Source organism: Myodes glareolus, chromosome 23 (assembly GCF_982192425.1).
Source record: "Myodes glareolus chromosome 23, mMyoGla1.1, whole genome shotgun sequence".
NCBI classification, from domain to species: domain Eukaryota; kingdom Metazoa; phylum Chordata; class Mammalia; order Rodentia; family Cricetidae; genus Myodes; species Myodes glareolus.
The window spans coordinates 29,547,725-29,561,639 of record NC_142048.1 but is presented as its reverse complement, the minus strand read 5'-3'; the positions used below and the strand labels follow the sequence as shown (position 1 = coordinate 29,561,639).

The following is a 13,915-nucleotide window of genomic DNA, read 5'->3' as shown; positions in this document are numbered from 1 at the left end:
CTTGAATTTTTTTGAGGTTGGATATTTATTTAGTAGGTTTTGGAGGGGAAAGGGGAGAAGGGGAGAGGAGCAGAGAGAGAGAAACCAAGAGAGAGAAACAAAGAGGGAGAAGGGGAGAAGTAGGGAGATGGGAGAGACAGAAGCTACTTCTTTGAGAAGGAGGCAGAAAAACGAAATTTTGAATTTGAGCATTTGAACATACAGCATATTCACCTTGCACTGTTCATGACATCATTACCCAGGGCCAACAATGGCTGCTTGAATCACATTGACTCAGATTTGGGACTACTGTGTGGTACACTGCAGTGATTTTAATGTATGAAGTCTTCAGCTCTTATAGAAACATAACTGGTTTAATTATGGAAAACAAAGACTTTTTTATACTTCTCTACTCTCATTCCTCAGCATGCAAGCATCAGATTAATATATCTTTAGATTGTGCTTTGTTAGAATATTTAGTTTAAAATTTTTCGGTTTGAAAATCTAACACCCTTTCATGATAAAAGTCTTAGAGAGGTCAGGAATACAAGGGATATTCCTAAACATGGTAAAAGCAATTTACAGCAAGTTGATTGCCAACATCAAATTAAATGGGGAAAAACTCAAAGGAATTCCACTAAAATCAGGAACAAGATAAGGTTGTCCATTCTCTCCATGCCTATTAAAAGTAGTCTTTGAAATTATAGCTAAAACAATAAAGTGACTAAAAGAAATCAAGGTGATTACAAATGAGAAAGGAAGAAGACAAAGTATGATTATTCACAGATGATATTATAGTATACATAAGAGAACCCCAACACACACAGTGTGATCAACTATCTCACAACAGGAGAGTTATCCAGAAAGGATTCAGACTAGCTAGCCTGGAGTATGCAGCATGGAACACAACAAGACATAAGGGGAAAACAAAGTTGGCATTATGCCCTCTGCTTGAACACCGTGGCACAAGTTCACCTACATTCATCACCTCTCTCTCTCTCTCTCTCTCTCTCTCTCTCTCTCTCTCTCTCACACACACACACACACACACACACACACACACACGCACACAGCAGATAGAGACAGAGAAAGAAGAACAGAGACACAAGACAGAAAAGTGACAGAGAGACAGAGAGATGAGGAAGAGAAAAAAGTAAAACTAAAATAATTAAAGCAATATAAATGTGTTGTTATACATGGGTTTGGGGAACAGAAAACTAGAATTACAGTTTACTGGATAGCTCGGGTTCAGTTAGAACCAGTCTACTAGTGAGGTCTGTCTTTGACCTTGTAGTGAAGAAATTGATTAAAAAAATTTGAAGACACCCAAAGGTTAACTGAAGCCTTATGATTTGTTTCTAGGTGGTTCAGGCACCTTGACAAGTTAATACAGATTCTCGACAGGAGGTCCTGATGCTCAACACACATTCCTTTTTGTGGATCTGCTTCAACATCTCAAGAACAGAAAGTGTGATTCATGAAAATGTAAAGCAAAAGCTTTAAAGCATTCATGATGTAACCTGGAAGGCATCAGTTCTTCAGGGCCCGGGTTCCCTGTACTCTGTGAAAGCAGAGTGGACAGAGGAACAAATACCAGGAAATGGAGTCTCTGGGAGCCCTCTTCTAAGTGAACTGCCTGTTAAAAGATCCTTAGGGGGATAGGTGTTGGTGTTTAAATACGGAATGTGCTTCTTAAAAACATTTGTCGATGTGTGACTAGCAAAGAGCATACATAATGCTGAACCATCTGTGACAGTTACTCCGGGTAACCTCCTGATACAATTAAATAAAAAAATATAGAGGCAGACTGAAAAAGGGTGCCACCAGCATCCACCAACCTGTTTTTGAGTGTGCTTCTATGTGTGTGTATTCATGTGCATGTGTGCATATGAAGGCTAGAGGTCACCCTTAATTGTCATTCTTCAATCACTGCATACCTTTAATTATGAGACAAAATCTCTCACTGGCCTTCAATTTGTCAATTTGCCTAGGATATCTGGTCACTGACTCTCAGTGACCCCCGTCTCTGACTCCCTAGTGCTAAAATTGTAAGTATATGCCACCAGATTTGACTTTTTCAAGTAAGTTCTAGGAATGGACCTCAGATTTTCATGCTTGAATAGTAAGTGCTATACTGACTGAGCTATCTCACTGAACTATCCCCACCCCAGGTCCTGCTTTCCTGTCTTTAAATGCAGTATCTCTCTAAGATGATGACAGACATCATTATAGTAAATACACAGACCAGAGCGAATGTCGTTTATTATAACTATCTGCATATAATTGATTGTCATAAGTTTTCGTATGAGTGGCAGCATAGTTAAGCATGCTTATCCCAACATAAGCACAAGCTGATAAGCAATGCCTTGTGTTATGGTTTCATTGCATAATAGCACTTCTTCACCTCCATTATAATATCATGAAAAGTACCATTGCATGTGTGTTCTGTCCTTGACCAAAAATTTGTTGTGTTTTTAATAATACATGGAAAACAACCGGAAGGACAGCTCCCCTTGGTTGTTCAGGCTTTGCTGAGTTTTCTTTATAGTGATGAAAGATTATATCTTGATTTTATCTATAAAAGTATGCCCTCACACGTGGAACTAAAATAGCCTTACTCATTCATTTGTCCACTTAACAAATCTGCTGCCCCCAAACACTGTAACTATGGCAACCCATCCACATAAAATGTAAACTATTGGCATATGGTCAGATAATGACCGGTCTAAATAGCAGCTTGCCGTTTGTGTGAGAGTGCCCTACTTCTCTGCACTTGTATAATGATACAGTCTGCGGGCTTTCCAAGTAAATCTGGGACACCTTCAACTCATTCTGACAACTTTGGTCCTTTCAACATCACTTGCTAGGCTTTCAAACTTCCTACATACAGGGTGAAATGCATCATGCCCTCAGCCTGGGAGTGCTGAAGGCATGGTGCCACCGAACTGGCAGGTGCCCTGCTGTGAAGCTACTCTGAGCACGACTAAGATGAACCAAAGTCAAAGCAGCAAATGTGAGGAGAACGAATCTGTGACAGAGGGCTAAAACATAAGGGGAGCCCAGGAAATGAAATGTAAACGATTTTGAAAAGCAACTTTTTGTTGAATCAAATTAATTAGTTAAAATAAATGTAAACCTCATTCCTCTTGACTGTACAAAATTCCACACTGCTCGGGAGACTACCTCCTTTAATTTGAAGAAACCAATCCAGATGCTCCCCCAAGGCCAGCACCTGTTCAGTTCCGTATCCCCAGCAAGGACTGTCACAGGGTTGAAGTGCTCGTTCCAAAGACAGAACATTAAACTTCAGCTGGAATGCTGGGGGAGGCTGGCATCCTGAGTCAATACCCAGCACTAACTTCAATTGATGCCTTCCACACACAATCAAAATTGTATTTTTTTTCCTAATAGTAAAGCTATTGCCTCCTCTGCTTTCTTTTATGGGCTCCCTGCAGAGTGTGCGTGATGGTCAGATATAGGAAATTGGGTGTGGGTTCTCTTTCAACCGTGACAATAAATCTAACGCTAAAGTTGGGCTTAGCAAAGGTGACTGCTAATGTTCCTTCTGATATGATTGATTTATTTTGCCTTGAGGTACAAACTAATTCCCAGTAAGATCTGGAGATAACTTCAATTTAAATAATGCTATAGATAAAATGTCTAAAAGTGAAGCACAAATTGTCTGAAGTTTTGCAGGGCTATTTATTGTTGGGTTACCAGTTATGTTAATTATACGGACACAACTCCTTTCAGTTAATCATGTATGGATAAATTGATGTTTCTTATTATTTGCCATTCAATGATCAAAATATGTAGAATATCACTTTTATTGCTTACCAATGAAGGGAAACATCAGCATGCAATAAAACTGAAACAATTTTTGCATATAATATGTGTGACATATGTACATGTATCTATACATGTGATTGTATCTCTGTGGGGGCACATGTGTATTTGTGCGTGTGCATGTGTGTGGTGTGTGCATGTGTGCCCTCAAAGTTGATGCTGAGTGTCTTACTTAATTATTCTCTACTTTGTTTACTGAGGCAGGGTCTTTCACTAAGCCAGAAGTCAACCATTTTGGCCAGTTAGGCTAATCACCTTACTGAGGCAACCTGTGTCTTTGCCTCCCATGCAGGGGGATTACAGTCAGTCTACTGTGCCTACCAGGCTTTTATATAGACTCTTGGAATCTCAACTCCATTCCTCATACTTTACCAATACTGAGCCATCTTCTCAGCCCCCTGAAGCAATTTTAAGATCAAAATCCTTCTTACCATGTTTGGCAAGAAGAACTAGAACTTAGCAACAGCAGACCAGTTTGACCATTCTATCCTGGACTGCGGCTTGACTGTAGCTTCAGTTTCTCTCATCACAAAAAGAAGTAGGCGTTCTAATCACTGTAGTTTCCAAAGGTTAAATTAGTTACTATCTACGTATGTGGAACTGTGCTGGTTAGTGTTAAATAAAGTGACAGCTATGGTTTCTTCTTCTGGGTGATCCTGGCAACAGAATTTTCTAGGTTATTTTGTTGTTGTTGTTTACTTGGTTTTTATTTTGTTTCATTTTTCATTTGGATTTCAAAGAAGTTGCAATGGCTTCTCATGTGTCAAAAGAGGTTTACCAGAGCTGAAGAGATGATTCAGCAGTTAAGAGCATTGACTGCTCTTTCAGAAAACCTGGGTTCAATTCTCAGCACCCACATGGCAGCTCACAACTGTCTGTAACTCCAGTTTCTGGGGATCGGACACCCTCACACTGACATACATGCAGCCAGAACATCAATGCACATAAAAATAAATACATCTTTTAAAAAGAGGTTTACTTAAAATGATGGATAAAGTTGACACGAGAACGGTCTTGTTGGGAAGTGTGTGTCCAAACTTCATCATATAGTAAGACTTACAACTGGCTTTGAATTGATGACAACTTAGACAATTACCTTAACTTTTCTTCCACAATTCGCAGACCATTTACTTTCATCTCAAGAGGAAAGCCGAACACTAAAATAAGCCCATCTTCAAAACTGTTGGTTATCTAGAAAAAGTAGGAAGGACCTAACACAGGATTTTAGGAATAAAGAGATGTGATACTTATAATAAATTCTCCAATTTATACACACATACATACACACAACCTTATAGCATTTTAGAATTACAGTTTAGTAAGTGTTGCCCATTGACAGATGTTATGTGTGTGTGTGTGTTTGTAAGTCTTAAGAATCAGTGTCAAAAATACGTTCAAAGGAGATCAAATAGACTACCAAATCATAGAGTAATGTGTCTTCTGAATTACTTAGATATCACAATTAGCAAAGAACATTAATGTTCATGGGAGAAGAACAACATCTATGTCTGTGTCCTCAGACCCAGACACAACTGTGGAAAGAAACACTCATGTTCACAAACAAGATAAAGATCACTTGGAATGATGTTACAAGAGTACCCATAGGCTGAATTAATTCTCTTTCCTTCAACTAGAAAAGCAGCCCTGATTCTTTCAAAAGGTTATGTAATAATAACCTTCTTCCTAGATTTCTTTCCTTGGTCTCCAAATTAGTCTTGTACTTATACATAAAATTTTCTAATTCAAAACAATTATTATTGCTGAAGGAAGAAATGATTTGGGGGATACAGGCAGACAGTGAAAAGTTCACATAAACTAAATTCCCCCCCCCCTCTCTTTAAGCTGGTATAACAACTTAAATCTCTGGGTGACAGAGACAAATTTTATAACCTGAGAGTTAGAAGCAGAGCAAAGAATAACATTACTATTTTGGTCTTGCTTCAAGTAACAACATTCTTAAGTCTTATCTTTCATTTTATTATTTTTTTATAATGTACGAATTTTCACAGTTCTCTACATAGTAACATAGACTCTGATTTTAAGAAAGCCTGTCACGGCTTGGATTCCTGCTTCTGTCTGTCCCTTCATGCCTGCCTTCAGACATTTTTCCCCTCTAATCCTTACTGGAAAATGAAGTCTTTTTCTTAGCTATTGCTCATGTTGGGGACTCTAGGCTACATTTGCTTGTTCCGTGCAGGATGTGGTGCTTAACACATAATAAGCACAAACAATGTTTTTAGCTATTTTACTATGTCCCTCAGTCTGTTCTGACTCCAATTACAAAATACCGTGGGTCCTTTTAAGCAGCAGAAACTTATTGCTCACAAATCTAAAGGCCGAGAAGGCCGAGATCCAGGTGTCAACCAATTTAGTGTCTGCTGAGGAACCATTTCTCATCGATGGCATTTTCCATGGGTACACATTTCAGTGGATGGGACAAACAATCCTGAGCTCTCTTTGTAAAAGTGCCAACTCTATTTGCAGGCATTCATGACCTCATTACCTCCCCAAAGCCACACTTCTTAATACTAACATTAAAGATGATATTTCAGTGTGTTTTGTGGGGATATAAATACCCAGATAACACTCTTAGTCTCAGCAGATGGAAATTTGCTTGTTTTGATTTTTTTGCAGGCAGTCAGGTTGGGGTTGATAAGGATGTGAGTTGAGAAGGATTCTGGTCTTGTCATCAACATCTTTATGAACTGTCCCTTCCAGATACTCAAAAAAAAAAAAACAGTAAATGAGGTCTATGGCTTTCCAGAGCACCTTCCCTAGTATGTGTGAGGGAGAGAAAGAGGTAGTAGAGGTACAAATATAATGTTAAGACAATGATGCGGAGCAGAGGAATAAACTTGTTCGCATTACTTCTGGAAGGTCCAACTGTATATTCTGTGGGTCCAGCACAAAATTGGAACATCCCTTGCTTATATTTTAAGTTGGTAACTATTGAACATTAAATCAAATGGGCCCTATCAGGGTTTAAAACCTGTGCCCTTGCATAGGGCAGACATCCTGGATTCTGGCCCTGACTACACAGCCAAATCAGTGTCATGAAAAACATCAGGGAACTCCAGTGAGATAACAAGGGATTTTAGTTCAGACATAGAGGTTGGAAATAACTTTGAAAAACTGGTCAGAACTTTCCAGATAAATAATACAATTTATACCAAGTGTATATGGAATTAAAATATATCTGTGAGTGCAAACACATATTTTTCATTCCATGAATATATATGTACACCTACACACATGAGTGAGATTTCTTGAGGAAGAATGATTCGATTACCTGGAGGGATAACAACAATGAATATTACTCTATCCGAATTACTTATTAAACAAGAGACAATCTAAAATAGCACCAAGATCGGAACAATTTAGTAAGATATGTGCTGGAGGAAGACTGACAACTGATCTGTACGAAGACGCCAGACAGCAAAGACTCTCAGAAAGAACACAGTGCATTTGCCCGAGAAACGGCAACAGGCTTTGGCTGTTCCTCTGCAGTCTGTTTGCTTCTCCTCCTCCTCTCCATAAAGCTGGCCTCTGTTTCCGTTTTGAGGACATCTTCAATTATACAACGTGGGCCAAAGGAAAAAAAAAAACATAATGAAATTTCAACTATATTGCTCCTTTTCTCTCTAGACAGCTTTTCAAGAACGTCTCCGTTCCAGTTACAGAAAGAGACCTTGAAGGCACCAAATGTGCATTACAAATCTCTCACCTTTCCTTGGCTTCTCAAATAGAATTGTACTACAGAAAAGCCATGCTGTTTTGCATCCCAGGCAGTGCTTTGAAGCCAGGGCGGAGGAAGCACTTAGGCTTCTCATCCCGGGATGGAAGAGCGAGCCTGTACATGTCCCACGTGTCTGTCTCTCATCCTGACAAACTGTCGTCCACGCTGGGAAACTAAACCTTTCTCCTTCCTCTTCTGTCTTTCTTATAATAACTCAGCCTTGAGAAGTGCATTTTCAGCCCTCCTGACGTGCCGCTGTCATGAGGCGGGAGATGCTTTTGTTCCCGAATTTAGCATGTCGTCAGGAAAGTTACAAAATTCGGGAATTCAGGATGACAAGGATAGAAAAAGCCATTCCCTTTGAGTTAAACATGTACACAGGGAACAGAACCTCAGTACCTTTAGGGTGGCATTTTGTCCATGTTGCAGATTCTGACAAAGCAGGGGAAGGGTGAATGTGTCTTTATGTCAACAAGAAGGAAGGAAGGATTGTTTAAAAGTTTAAAATTCTTATTACACCCTGAGGTAAAAATCCATATTTCCCTTTTTCTTTTTACTCTTCCACTAAACTATTAATGTTTCTGATAAACCTGCCCAAGCTTCAAATTTCTCTCCTTGGTGAGAACAGATGTTAGCACAGATTCTGCCTGCATGAAAGCACCTTCCGGAGCACTCTGCATGACCGAATCTAGGCCTCAGAAGCCTCTATATGGACAAGTCAGGAAGACCCACATTCCTGCTCAAAGAGGTGTCTACAACATGCCTATGATCGCGGCGCTTGCATCCTTAGATGTCTGTGTGTCACAGGTGAGAACTACCCTAATATTTTCCCCAGGATCCGGTAGAGATTAAATCAGCAATTAGCATTCCTCTGAGCATTATGAGCATGAATCAGCAGCTGTCAGGTGGAGGTCAGTCGGAGAGACAGGAAACGTGTCCAGAGCCTCAGAGAACACGTGTGTTTCCAAAGAAGAGCCTGGGCAGGTTCTATGAGAGTTTCCTCTGTGGAAGACTCGCCAGATTTTAACATTCTTTTCTGGTTTTGTTTTAATTTTGCACACTCATGTGTTACATTTATGTTGTATTATAATCACACACATAACAACAATCTGTCTCTCACATTTGGATGAGACTACTTTTTCCCACTGAGACTCAAAGGGTAAGAAGAAAAATGAAACGCAGCCCTTGGGGAATTTCAGGCACCTGGATTATGAGAAAGAACCTACAGCAAAATGCTGTCAGCCAGCATAAAGCATAATGTAGGGGGGAGTGTATGTGCGTGGGCAGGTGTGCAGTGGGTAGCCAGAAAGCAAAACCTGCTTCCGGGGTCTCAGGCTACAGGAGTGAACACAGAGTTGAGGGAGCTGGAAGCACTTGCTGTCTTCCTGGGAAAGTCCATGGACCAATGATGGGAGGGTTGTTTTGGGCACTCCGCACACAATGGCTCAGAAACCACCTGCAAGAAGGTATCAGGGCTAAGGAAAGGGTCAAGGGGCACAACATTAATAGACAAGAATGCTGTAACCAACTGTTTGAAGATGTTCAAAGCCTTTCCATTGAATCACTTCCTGTAGTGTTTCTAATCAATAAATGACGGGAATTAAGGTATTTATCGATAGTTTAGTAGCACTAAACTGCACATGTGTCTCCCAGTCTATACTTTAACATGTAAAATTTGCCCCATGTCACTGAAATAGAAACATAAAATGTTAATTGACTCCCCAGCTTAGACAATTTACTAGCTTAGCATTGCGGCTCATGATGTGGGATTCCCCTCTGTATGCCGTGAATACCATTGGTTAATAAAGAATGTCTAAGGCCTGCACAGGGCAGAATATAGGTAGGCATGAAAAACTAAGCTGAATGCCGAGAGAAGGAAGACGGACTAAGAAGAAGCCATGTAGACCCGCCGAAGACAGACATCGGAACTTTATCGATAAGCAACAGCCTCGTGGTGATACACAGATTAATAGAAATGGGTTAAATTAAAATGTAAGAGTTAGTCAATAAAAAGCTAGAGCTAATGGGCCAGCAGGGATTTACTTAATACAGTTTCTGTGTGGTTATTCTGGGAGTCTGGGTGGCCAGGAAACAAACAAGTGGCCTCTTACTACAGGCTCATACACACAACCCCAGTGCTTAGAAGGTATAGGAATTGCAAGTCTGGGGTTTTCTGGTCTATACAGTGAAATCTTGTCTAAAACAAAACAAAACAAACAACTAAAAAGAAAAAAGAAAGAGTTATGCTGTTTCCATTTATCTCTCAAGTAAATATATTAATAACGTACCTGTAATTTTCTCCAAACCCTTTACTTTATTTTGGTATTAATCTTTATTGAGAGTAATATATCCATTTCTGATAAATTTTATTTTGATTTTTTTTGATAAACACAATAATGGGAAGTTTCTCTCTTCAAAGTTTTGTTAAAAATAATAACACATTTGGGATTAGCTGTCCTTTCCTTTTTATCTTTAGTCTTTGTAGCATCCTAATATTGACTAATCATGAAGAAGAGGAGAAGGAAGAAAGAAGGGAGGAAGGGAGGGAGGGAGGAAAGAAGGAAGGGAGAGAGGGAGGAAGGGAGGAAGACAAACATGAAACTGTTTTTTTAATCTAATAATTGGCAACAAGACATAAAATAGCTCAATCTGGAGTCCTTAATACATGAGGAACTAAGCAAAATTTATAAAACACTAGTCTTGAGTTATTTCTGCTCCAGAACCAATTCAATACGACAGTCACATTTTTACTACAGACTGTGTAAATCTAAATGTAAAAGAGTCAGTTTTCCTAAGATCAGCCTTATGATGTGCTGGTGTCTGCCTGGGTACCCATTCCCAAGCATGGAGTTATCCATATCCACATTTGAAACCTGTTTTCTTTGAGGACCCTCCTCACCTCTGTGCTTTCACCCTCTCGCTGTGAAGGGTCACAACCCTTAGGCATGCGTGTTTTTCTTATGATTTGATTCCCGCCGAGTGCCAAGACTCTGTCAAGCCCACTGTCTCATAAATCTCCTGGAGAATGGGGGACAGCTGCAATACTGGCCCAGTCGGAAAAGCCATTGACTGCCGTCTCGGTGGCAGGTTTCAGCTACCAAATGCTCCTAAGGTTTGACGGTTTGCTCTGACACAGTCCTTTCTAGACCCATGAAACTCAGCAGCTATAACGCCCTAGGTCTATTTACTCCCTAGTCTAGAAAGAATGCAATGATATACTGGATACATCATCGTCAATCCCAAGACAAAACCTTCAACAAAATGTCCCTGACTCAGTCTGTGTCTGCTGTGACTCTAGAAACCAGATAATTTAAACATCTACAATTTACCATGATGACATAACTCTTTTATCAGACATATTTTATACATGGGGCAGATTGGTATGACGATGAGCAAGAGTCATGAGCTATAGGGTCAAAACTAATGATAAAGTCAGAAAATTTTCTCATAGCAAATATATGAGAACTTGTGTTACATCTTGAGAAAAAGAAATTAATGATTAATAAATTTTAAATATGCAAAAGAACAAACGGAAAGTATCCTTTTGTCCTGGCTCTATTATTTAGTAACATCATGACAGAGAACAAATGCCTAAGCCACTGACTTGCAGTTTTTTATGTTAAACAAGAATGTCAAGAAGTCCCCCAGCAACATTACATAATAATTTTGAAAAATGACATGTAAAATTTATGATAAATATTAAAGTATTGGGATACTATTGAAGGGTCAGGACATTAGGATTCCTAGCAATCACTCTGTTTTTTTTCCACAGTTAAATATTGCGTCATTGACAGCTGAAAACTTTAAGAATAATTTAAAAAAAAAAAAAACTAGGGCTCTCACCAGGCGTCCTCGTTAGAGTGACATCGTCTTTAAACCCTGCGTGGCAATCCCTGACGCACCGCCGTGATGTCCAGGGAAGACAGGGCGACCTGGAAGTCCAACTACTTCCTTAAGATCATCCAACTTTTGGATGATTATCCAAAATGCTTCATTGTGGGAGCAGACAATGTGGGCTCCAAGCAGATGCAGCAGATTCGCCTGTCCCTGCGAGGGAAGGCTGTGGTGCTGATGGGCAAGAACACCATGATGCGGAAGGCCATCCGGGGGCACCTGAAGAACAACCCAGCTCTGGAGAAACTGCTGCCTCATATCCGGGGGAATGTGGGCTTTGTGTTCACCAAGGAGGACCTCAATGAGATTCGGGACATGCTGCTGGCCAATAAGGTGCCCGCTGCTGCCCGTGCTGGTGCCATCGCCCCATGCGAGGTCACTGTGCCAGCCCAGAACACTGGTCTGGGGCCCGAGAAGACCTCTTTCTTCCAGGCTTTAGGCATCACCACTAAAGTCTTCAGGGGCACCATTGAAATTCTGAGTGATGTGCAGCTGATAAAAACTGGAGACAAAGTGGGAGCCAGTGAAGCCACGCTGCTGAACATGCTGAACATCTCCCCTTTCTCCTTTGGGCTGATCATCCAGCAGGTGTTGGACAATGGCAGCATTCACAACCCTGAAGTGCTTGACATCACAGAGCAGGCTCTGCACTCTCGCTTCCTAGAGGGTATCCAGAATGTTGCCAGTGTTTGTCTGCAGATCGGCTACCCGACTGTTGCCTCAGTGCCACACTCTGTCATCAATGGGTACAAGCGGGTTCTGGCTCTGTCTGTGGAGACTGAGTACACCTTCCCACTTGCTGAAAAGGTCAAGGCCTTCTTGGCCGATCCATCTGCATTTGTGGCTGCTGTGCCTGTGGCTGCTGCCTCCACTACTGCTCCTACTGCCACTGCTGCTGCTACTGCAGCCCCAGCGAATGCTGAAGCCAAGAAAGAGTCGGAGGAATCAGATGACGATATGGGATTTGGTCTCTTTGACTAACCCTCTCAAAGCAACCAATTCAGACAACTTAATCCAAGAAACAAGGAAATAAAAGCTTACTTCTGTTTAAAAAAAAAAAAAAACTAGGGATGGGCAAAACCACACTCACGGCAAGGTGTTTATACGAGCACCATCTCTTGCCATTTTAGAGAACTTCTTTTCTAGTGACATATTTGGTTTGCTTATGGTTATGGTTTTGGTTTGCTTTGGTTTTCTTCATTGTTGTTTTGTTTGAATAACCTTTCTTTGTACAACAGACCTTAACATAATGCTTTATGGTCAGGGAAGGAGCGCTCTCAGATACTATTAACAACATTGCAGTAAAGTCAAACCTTGCATTAAGATCAGATTTGATCTGATCCTCAAGGTCAAGTTCTTGAGCCTCTTGTACTTTCGCGCTGCTGTCTGGAAAACTGAGATGCCAATGAAGCCACGTAAGCAGCTACTGGGAGACTGAAGGGAGTGTGTTTCCTGAAAGGAAGCAAACCCTTACCTCCATGAGCATCAAACTCAGACCCAGAGCCAGCCGGGGGAAAGAGCCTCTAGAAAAAGGAAGGGGGCCCCACCTGGTGGCTCAGTTTCTCTCTCAACCATTCCTTCTTTGTAGTGGGGTTTCTAGTGAATTACAAACTCCAGGAGCTTAGATTGGTTTATCATAAAAGGAGCAGGTGGGGCTTGCGACACAACAGGTAGAAGTGTAGCTGTCTGTTTGGCCAAGCTGTTGGAGAACATCCTCAGAGCGTCTCTCTCTGTGGTCTTTGGAGGAAGTGAGGATTCATGTCAAAGGTGCTTTTAAACTGTCAAGTGTGGCTCCTGTGGGGAGAGTCCCTAATAACTGCTTGCAACAGGCTCACAAAGAGTGGCTGACATTTTGGAGCACTTACAGTGTTCCAGCGTGCCCTTGTGTGGTTCAGGCTTGCCCAGTACCAACCCCTCTTCCCAGGAAGCACATTTGTCTGTGCTAAAGCAGAAGGGCAACTCTGGCCCTTGTCCTCATCCACAAATGGTTCTTGAGGGCCAGTGCTTGGACAGTTGTGACATTAAGATGAGATCCTGGCTGTATTCTGTGCTCAGAAGATTAGGACAAAATTTTATCCTTGTGTTATCCTAGGATAACCCCAACCAAAGCCTGACTAGAGATCAACTCAGAAGAAGAAAATCTCCTTAGTTTGATGCAAATTCTTTGTGGAACTCCTTCTAGAGATTTCCAGCAGCTTCTGCAGGCTCCTGGCTGCTTGCCATGTCCTCTGACTGGCATTTTTCCATACCCAGATGCCAACTGAGCCAAGTCATGAGATTCTACAAAGGGTGGTAGCCAATCCTGGGGGTCTCTTGTCTACCAGTAGCTGAAGGGCCTTATCACAACGTGTCCAGGCCTGCCAGAGTCCTCCAGCTTTTGATGGCACACAACCAACCCTGCGGAATGCCCCAGAATGCAAATGTCTCACTAGGACCAATAGTGGTATTCTCTGCAACCAC

General features: G+C 41.2%; 1 pseudogene; it reads left to right on the top strand.

The window, feature by feature from the left end:
* Positions 1-11,409: 11,409 nt before the first annotated feature.
* Positions 11,410-12,451, top strand: LOC148118324 (large ribosomal subunit protein uL10 pseudogene; annotated as a pseudogene).
* The last annotated feature ends 1,464 nt before the right edge of the window (positions 12,452-13,915 follow it).